General features: G+C 40.0%; 1 pseudogene; it reads left to right on the top strand.

Moving 5' to 3' along the window:
• Positions 1-5,701: 5,701 nt before the first annotated feature.
• On the top strand, positions 5,702-7,025 carry LOC138847948 (L-lactate dehydrogenase A chain pseudogene; annotated as a pseudogene).
• Positions 7,026-9,451: the final 2,426 nt, after the last annotated feature.

The raw sequence follows: 9,451 nt of genomic DNA, 5'->3' as shown, positions 1-9,451 counted from the left end.
TTTTGGTGTCTGCAGATTTAGAGTCCTATCCAAGAAAGTACTGCTCAGAAGAGTAAAGCTTCCACCACGTGTTTTCTTACAGTAGATTTATAGTTTTGGGTATTGCATTTAAGTGTTTCATCAACTTTTAGTTGACTTTTGTATATGACATGGAAAAGAGACTAATTTCATTCTTCTATATTTGCATTTACAGTTTCCCCAAAACCATTTATCATGAGACTATCTTATCCACATTGTGCTTCTTTGATATGTCTGTCAAAAATAAGTTGACTTAAATCCTTGGATATTTTCTCTGGACTTTCCATCCTATTCCATTGGCCTATGTATCTGTTTCATGCTGGTGTCATACTGTTTAATTACAATAGCTTTATAATATATTTTCAAGGGAGAAGTGTGATACCTTCAGTTTTGTTCTTTGGGCTCAAGATTACTATGACTATGTAGTATATTTTCTGGTCCCAAGGAAATTTTAGATTTTTTTTCTATTTCTGAATAAAAGATTATTTTTATAGGAATTGAACTGAATGCATAGATTGCTTTGGGTCATATGCCTATTTTAATAATATTATTCCAATTTATTATGAGAGACTTTTTTAATTTATTTGTATCTTCTTTATTTCATCAATGTATTATAATTTTAGTGTATAAAATATTCACCTATGTGGACACATTATTTCCTAAAACATTATTTCTTCATGCTCCTATATATGGGATGATTTTCTTAATTTCTTTCCCAGATAACATATTATTCATCTGTAGAAACACTAATGATATTTATATTGATTTTAGAACTTGAGATTTCCTGAATTTATTTATTTTCTAACAGTTTTTTATTGGATTCATTATTATCACTGGCAAATAGAAACAATTTTACTTCTTCCTCTTATACAGATGATATTTTTGTTCTTGCCTAATAATTCTCTCTAGGATTTTCAGCATTACATGGAAAAGAAATGGTAAGCATGGACATATTTGTATTATTTCTGATCTTAGACAAAAGACTTTTTAAACTTTTCATCAGTGACTTTAATGTTAGCTCTGCTTTTATTATTTATGGCTTTTATTGTGTTGAGGTATGTTCTTTCTGTGACAACTTTTAGAGAGTTCCCATGAACAAATTTGAATTTTCACAAGTTGTTTTTCTGCATCTGCTCATATAGTGACAATTTTATGATTTTTATTCTTTATTATGATAATAGTGTATATCACACTTATTTTTAAATTTTAATTTAGAATATGCAAATTTAATGTATTTCATATATATAGATTTGGGAACATAGTGATACTTTCCATCCTACCATTCCTCCTGCCCATTGTCCCACTCTTCTTCCTCCTTCCATTCTTATTCCAATTATTTTTACTAAGATATATTTACAGTTAACATTATAGTCATAGGATTAATCCAACAATTAAGAGTTCAACAATTAGTATGAAAAAAAGGTTCCTCAACAGTCAAGATAAGGGCTGTTAAGATCATCACATATCAAAATGTCATTTTTGTTTTTAATTTGCATAGGGAAGCTGCAGAAGAAGACCCAAGTGCTTGGGCCTTGAACCCAGGTAGGAGACCTGGAAGAAGCACGTGCCTCCTCGCTTCAGCCTGGCCCAATCCCAGCCATTGTGGCCATTTAGGCAGTGAACCAGCAGAGAGAAGATATCTCTCTGTCTCTGTGTCTGTCTCTCTCCCTCTACTTAGCCTTATAAATAAATAAAATAATTATTTGCAAAACCTGTATATATGAAATAAAGGAAATCTAGTCCTTTATATAAAGTGATAAAATTTATAAAGACTCTAATCCCGCCGGCACCGTGGCTCACTAGGCTAATCCTCTGCCTTGCGGCCCCAGCACACCGGGTTCTAGTCCCAGTCGGGGCACTGGATTCTGTCCCAGTTGTCCCTCTTCCAGGCCAGCTCTCTGCTGTGGCCAGGGAGTGCAGTGGAGGATGGCCCAGGTACTTGGGTCCTGCACCCCATGGGAGACCAGGATAGGTACCTGGCTCCTGCCATCGGATCAGCGCAGTGTGCCGGTTGCAGCGCGCCGGCCGCGGCGGCCATTGGAGGGTGAACCAACGGCAAAAAAGGAAGACCTTTCTCTCTGTCTCTCTCTCTCACTGTCCACTCTGCCTGTCAAAAAATAAAAAAAAAGACTCTAATCCCACTTCAGAGTGCTTGGTTTGATTCGCAGCTGTTTCCGATGCCAGGTTTTTGCTAATGCAGATGTTGGGAGGCAGTAGTGATAGCTCATGATATTGGGCTTCTGACAGGAGTACATTCCCAGCTCTTGGATTCAGCCCTGATACAGCCCTGGTTACTGTGGGTATTTGGAGGAGTAAGTCTGTGGATAAGAGGTTTTCTCTTTTGTCTCTCCTGGCCTACCTGCCTCTCTTTATGTCTCTTTAACTCACACACACACATACAGACACACACAAACATATGTATTTTTTTTTTTTTTGACAGGCAGAGTGGATAGTGAGAGAGACAGATTGAAAAGTCTTTCTTTTCCATTGGTTCACTCTCCAATGGCTGCTGTGGCCAGCATGCTGTGGCCAGCGCACCATGCTGACCCGAAGCCAGGAGCCAGGTGCTTCCTCCTGGTCTCCCATGCGGGTGCAGGGCCCAAGGACTTGGGCCATCCTCCACTGCACTCCCAGGCCAGAGCAGAGAGCTGGACAGAAAGAGGAGTGCCCAGGACAGAATCTGGTGCCCCAACCAGGGCTAGAACCTGGTGTGCCGGCTCCGCAGGCAGAGGATTAGCCTATTGAGCTGTGGCGCCGGCCACACATATGTAATTTTTAATATGACAATAATCAAGCAAAGCAACGACTAAAGAATATAACATGATATTGACTCATGTTTGAATAATTCAATTGAAACTACTGTGAGTTGTTTGAAGTATGAATGAAGAATGGAATATCTGCCTGAAAATATAACTTAGGAAAAGTCTGCAACACAAACAACCTATAGAGACTGGCTAGAAGAAAAGTATACAGAGCCGTCTGAGAACCTGCAGCAGATTCTGTTCTCCAAAAATTCCTGGTCTGATCCATAAATGCAGTACAATCTCCCAAACGCTGTTTCAGCAATTCCTTAAAAACTTCATTGGCTGACTTGTATATTAGCAGAGGGTAACTCTCACCACTGCAGAATGTTGCATGTTTATTTGTAGGTTGATATTAACTTCTACTATATCATCTATACAACCAATAAAGACCATTTCAGACTTCATATCCCATAGGAATTTAGCAAATTCTAAATTCTGATTTTAATCCTATGTAACAAATATGCCTTTATTGTGGCATCAGAAGACCTGGAGACCAATATACAATCAGCTTTGATGGCTCTAATTTCTTATAACCATGAAAATTTTACCTTATCACATTTATTTGTTTCATTTTAACTTAAAGCCCTCATAAATCTCCTATAATATGATATAAAACAAAATAATAATCAATCAACTTACTGGAGATGTATTCATTTCCTTTGGTCTTGGAAACATGTAGAGGTCTCTACAACTATACCTGGAAGAGAAGGTAAATGCAGGGAATCATGAGAGAATTGGCCTGACTTGCTCCTAGAGTCCACAGTGCTAATGAAGATCATGCAAATACAGAATAACCGACACCTTAGCTGGAGAAACAAAATAAAAATCAACCTCCCTGTGGAGAATTAGCGCTTTACAATTGAAAACAGGCAGAAGACTTTTTGAAAGAGCACACAAAATTAGAGTAATTGGCAGTGATTAAATCTAGTTACCCTTAGGTTAATGGGAATATCAACATATATATGATACCAACACCCTTTGAAAAGTATTTGCCTACTGGAGTTTACTTTAGTAAATAGTGATATTATGAAGAAACCTGGGACTTGCCTGTTGGAGATACAAGGTCTAGGAAAGAATCAGGACAAACCACCAGACTGGAGAAGGTTGAATACAGGTTAGACTACTGCTTGGGGCAACCATATCCCATATGCACATTCTTGGATTGTGTCCTTGCTATTACATACCTAAAATACATCATCTGAGATGATGGGTACGTACTTGGATTCCTGCTACCCTCATATGAGACCCAGATGGATTCCTGCCTCCTGGCTTCAGCCTGGAATAGCCCTGGCTGTTAGGACATTTGGCAAGTGAATTAACCAGCAGATGGAACATCTCTCTCTTCCCTTTTCTCATGCTCTGCTTTCAAATAAATACTTTAAAAATTACAAATAAAATTACAATAAAAAGCCTCTGTTGATTTGTAATACATCAAATGCTGATACACTTTGCTGAGTGTGGAAAAATTTAATAGTATGCCAAATACAATCAAGAGAGCTTCACATAGATATTATCATGGGCATGATTCATGCCGACTATGTCAGCAAGGATGTCAGCAAGACCACTGCCACTTAAACTGCTTGAACACCATGAGCATTGCCTTACAATTTCTATAAAGTAAATGCTTCTACTTAAAATCCATGGTATCTGACATCTATTAATCATTTGACATTTGTCAACAGACAATGTCCTAGAGCACGCTTTGTTACATCTTTCTCATATGGTACAAAGAACCTGACAATTCCTGAGGCACCAGAAAGAACTATCAGGATGCAGAGAGATTCAGCATTATCTCCAAATACAAAATGCAGAGAGGATAGGTTTCAAACAGTTCACATTCTGGGAATAACAAAGGCAGAATGAAGCAATGGGAGTGTGAAATGGGGTGATATTTCAGATATGACAAGTCAGCCCTTCACTGAAAGTCACATCTCCAAGATCCCTCCAATAAATATCATTTACTAGGCCCTTGTCTATCTTTCTCATCTACTCACATCTTCCTTGCACTCAGGCTTTGGTAGCTTACAGATGAGGTGAGTTAGCATCACTCAATCTTGGTCACCCTGGACCACGGGATCAATAATTGCTTGGGCCATGAAAAGCTAGGGCCTTTACCACTCTAGGACTCCTTTGCCTCTACTATGAAGCTCCAGGGAGAGGGTTTGGCCAGAAGAGTGGATCCTGAATCTTGGGTTCCAAGTCTCCATTCAGCATGAACATTTTGTTAAAAAGAAAACAGACTCATCATCCAGTACCCTAATTTTCCTCATAGAATCAACTGTCTTTGGACAATATATTTGGATAAACTTATTAAACTCAAACAAGGGTACTGGGAAGGCCACACATAGGAATGGACCAGAAGCTTCATTGACTGATGAGACATGACAAAACCCCACAAATTCAACTGCCTCATAGTAACAGATCTCATACACACTGTATGGTGATTTTGCTGGAAATTTGGGGGAATGTTTCACTCGTATTTATAATGTTCTAATGCTTCATTGGATAAGCCAAAATGGCAAATGACTAAATCAGTTATAAAACTTGTGCTATGGTTTGAAAATTTCTTATCAAAAGTGCTTGGTAACAGGGGCTGGAATCGTGATGTGGTGGATACAACTGCCGCCTGCAACACCAGTATACCATGTGGGCAAGAGTTTGTGTCCCAGAGACTCCACTTCAATCCAACTCCCCGATAATGACCTAAGAAAAGCAATAGAAGATGGTCCAGGTGTTTGGGCTATTGCTACACATGTGGGAGACTTAGCTGATGCTCTTGACTTTGGTCTGGCCCATCTCTGACTTTTTCAGCCTTTAGGCAAGTAAACCTTGGAAGATCTACCTGCCTTTCCCCAATACCACCTGTAACTTTTTCAAACAAAAAAGTATTTAAGAAATACTTGAGTGCTGGAGCCGCTGCCGCCGAGCCCGGGTCCCATTACCGAGCGCCCCTCACGCCTGTCCGACGTGCACTCCCGATTCCTTTTGGTTCCAGGTCCAAAATGGCAGCTCTCAAGGATCAGCTGATTTACAACCTTTTGAAGGAAGAACATGTCCCCCAAAATAAGATCACGGTTGTGGGGGTTGGTGCTGTGGGCATGGCCTGTGCCATCAGTATGTTAATGAAGGACTTGGCGGATGAACTTGCTCTTGTTGACGTCATGGAAGATAAACTGAAGGGAGAGATGATGGATCTCCAGCATGGCAGCCTTTTCCTTAGAACCCCTAAAATTGTCTCTGGCAAGGACTACAGTGTGACGGCCAACTCCAAGCTGGTGATCATCATGGCTGGGGCACAACAGCAAGAGGGAGAAAGCCGTCTGAACTTGGTCCAGCGTAATGTGAACATCTTCAAATTCATCATTCCCAATGTTGTCAAGTACAGCCCCAACTGCAAGTTGCTTGTTGTTTCCAATCCAGTGGACATCCTGACCTATGTGGCCTGGAAGATAAGTGGCTTTCCCAAAAACCATGTGATTGGAAGTGGTTGCAATCTGGATTCAGCCTGCTTCCATTACCTGATGGGGGAAAGGCTGGGAGTTCACCCACTGAGCTGTCACGGCTAGATCCTTGGCGAGCATGGAGATTCAAGTGTGCCTGTGTGGAACGGCATGAACGTTGCTGATGTCTCCCTGAAGACTCTGCACTCAGAGTTAGGCACCGATGCAGACAAGGAACAGTGGAAACCGGTTCACAAACAAGTGGTAGACAGTGCTTATGAGGTGATCAAGCTGAAGGGCTACACATCCTGGGCCATTGGATTGTCTGTGGCAGATCTGGCAGAAAACATAATGAAGAATCTCAGGAGGGTGCATCTGATTTCCACCATGATTAAGGGGCTCTATGGAATAAAGGAGGAGGTCTTCCTTAGTGTTCCTTGCGTCTTGGGACAAAATGGGATCTCAGACATTGTGAAGGTGACTCTGACCTCTGAAGAAGAGGCCCACTTGAAGAAGAGCGCAGACACGCTTTGGGGAATCCAAAAAGAGCTGCAGTTTTAAAGTCTTTGGATAATGTCCTACCACTTCACTGTCTAGGCTACTACAGGGTTTTAGTTGGAGGTTGTGCATGTGGTCCTTTTTAATCTGATCCATGATTAAAGCAGTGAGATCATGATGGCCTAGGGAGGGAAAAAACCATGTTTCCTAAAGTTAGAAATAGAATGGTTTACAAAATCTGACAGCTACATCCAGGTACTGGGTGACACTGACTTTGTGTCATCCTGAGCTGGTCAGCCTAAGTTATAGTTCCCCACCTCTGAGGTGCCACTGCCTGTGTTGCACGAGCTCCAGTTGCCCTTCCGACTAGACGTGCGTTTACTGTGTGCTACGTAACTTCTGGTCCCTTCACCAAATGTGCTTAGTCCAACTTTTTTTCCTAGTCAGTCATAACCTGGGATCCAATATTGTATAAACTCAATATTGCATGTCTTGTGCATAACTGTTCTAAAGGATCTTATTTTGTGTATTGTATGTATGAGTAGTGTACACTGCACATAATGTAAAAAGAAAGATCTACATATAGCAATGCAACCAGCTATCCATGTGTCATACCAACTAAATCATTAAATAAACCTTGAACAGTGAAAAAAAAAGAAATACTTGAGGAGCTGGCACTATGGCTTAGCAGGTAAAGCTGCCGCCTGCAGTGCCAGCATCCCATTATGGGTGCCGGTTCAAGACCCAGCCACTACACTTCTGATCCAGCTCTCTGCTATGGCCTGGGAAAGGAGTAGAAGATAGTCCAAGTCCTTGTGCCCCTGCACCCACATGGGAGACCCAGAAGAAGCTTCTGGCTCAGCTGGAAGAAGCTCCTGGCTCCTGGCTTCTGATCGGCTCAGCTCTGGCCATTGCAGCCATCTGGGGATTGAACCAGCCAATGGAAGACCTTCCTCTCTCTCTCTCTCTCTCTCTCTCTCTCTCTCTCTCTCCCTCTCCCTCTCCCTCTCCCTCTCCCTCTCCCTCTCCCTCTCCCTCTCCTTCTCTCTATATAACTCTTGCAAATAAAATAAATAAATCTTAAAAAAGAAGTATTTGTAGGTTTTCCTGCTGTGACTAAATGAAAAAGTAGGACTGGGCTTAGAGGGTTACAGCAACACAGGGTGAAGGGGAAAGCAATAATGGATCCTAGGATGCTTAGTCACTAACTGAAAAGTGGTGAGCAGGTTCACCCACAGAAGACTGCACAGCTTGGAGAACCATGAGGTTTAATGGAGATCCAGAACTAAGCTACTTGTAGATTTTACATGTTGTTGCTGTTATAACTCTTATGTAAAATAGTTATGCCTCAGCCACTGATCTAATGAAAGTCTGAAATAAGCAGCATAACTCTAATCATTGTTATGAAATTAGTCTATTTTCCTTCCATTCTATCCTGAAACTTTATGAAGAAAAATGGAAAAAAAGCTTGTGAATCTAAAATAGGAAATCCTTGGTAGGCAGGTATTATATATCAATATTTGTCTTTTTTTTTTTGACAGACAGAGTTAGACAGTGAGAGATAGAGACAGAGAGAAAGGTCTTCCTTCCATTGGTTTACTCCCCAAATGGCTGCCATGGCTGGTGCGCTGCACTGATCCGAAGCCAGGAGCCAGGTGCTTCCTCCTGGTCTCCAATGCGGGTGCAGGGCCCAAGCACTTGGGCCATGCTCCACTGCACTCCCGGACCACAGCAGAGAGCTGGACTGGAAGAGGAGCAACTGGGACAGAACCGGGGCCCCAATAAGCACTAGAACCCGGAGTGTGGAGGATTAGCCTAGTGAGCCATGGCACCAGCCAATATTTGTCTTTGAATGTGAGTGGGTTTCTTAAAAAACTTTTGAAAATGTTCACTCATTAAAATACATATTGTTATATTTTCATTACATCCAGAAGATAAATTTTATTTTTAACTTGCACGTTTTTTTAATGCTTTTTAGTAAACAAAATTCTCATAACTAGGTTAATTAAAAGTTGGAAAAATTTAGATAAATGTAGTTATTCCCATTGCCCCTTCTTTTTTAGGATGAAAAAGCAAATTTTTGTGTTACCTGATTACCATTTTATGAAACAAAAATGCAATTTGGGCATAAAGACTTCTTAGTAGTTGTATTATGCTACATGTAGGGAGGATAAAACTATGAATTGTTGTTACAAGGGACAAGGTGTAAGTCATAAACATCTAAAGAAAGAAATATATACACTTAACACTGTGAAATCACTCACCAATAAAGAGTTGAAAAAGGAAATTATCTTTTTGTTTAAAAGTAAGTATTTTTTTACAAGATGATTTTAGAAGATATTGAGAAACACCAAGAGTTAACACAATAACTTCATGAAAAATAACTTCCATCAATCCACATACACATAAAAATATTCAAATAATAATTTTAGTCTTCTGGCACATTATCAGTGTACAACTTTGTATAAAAGGATTTATAAATATACCTTTATATGAATGCATACAAAGATATACATAAACATATAAATAGGCTATAATCTCAATATTTTACCTATAAGTTTAAGGAAACTTATAGGTGAAAAATTTATCAGTATAATAAACAAGCAATACATGTGATATTCATCTTATAATAACTTAATAAGGAGTTAAAAATAATATCTATTATCTAATATACATAGTTATATTTCTAAT

Source organism: Oryctolagus cuniculus, unplaced genomic scaffold, assembly GCF_964237555.1.
Source record: "Oryctolagus cuniculus unplaced genomic scaffold, mOryCun1.1 SCAFFOLD_55, whole genome shotgun sequence".
In the NCBI taxonomy this organism is placed as follows: domain Eukaryota; kingdom Metazoa; phylum Chordata; class Mammalia; order Lagomorpha; family Leporidae; genus Oryctolagus; species Oryctolagus cuniculus.
This window is presented reverse-complemented; position numbering and strand designations above follow the sequence as displayed.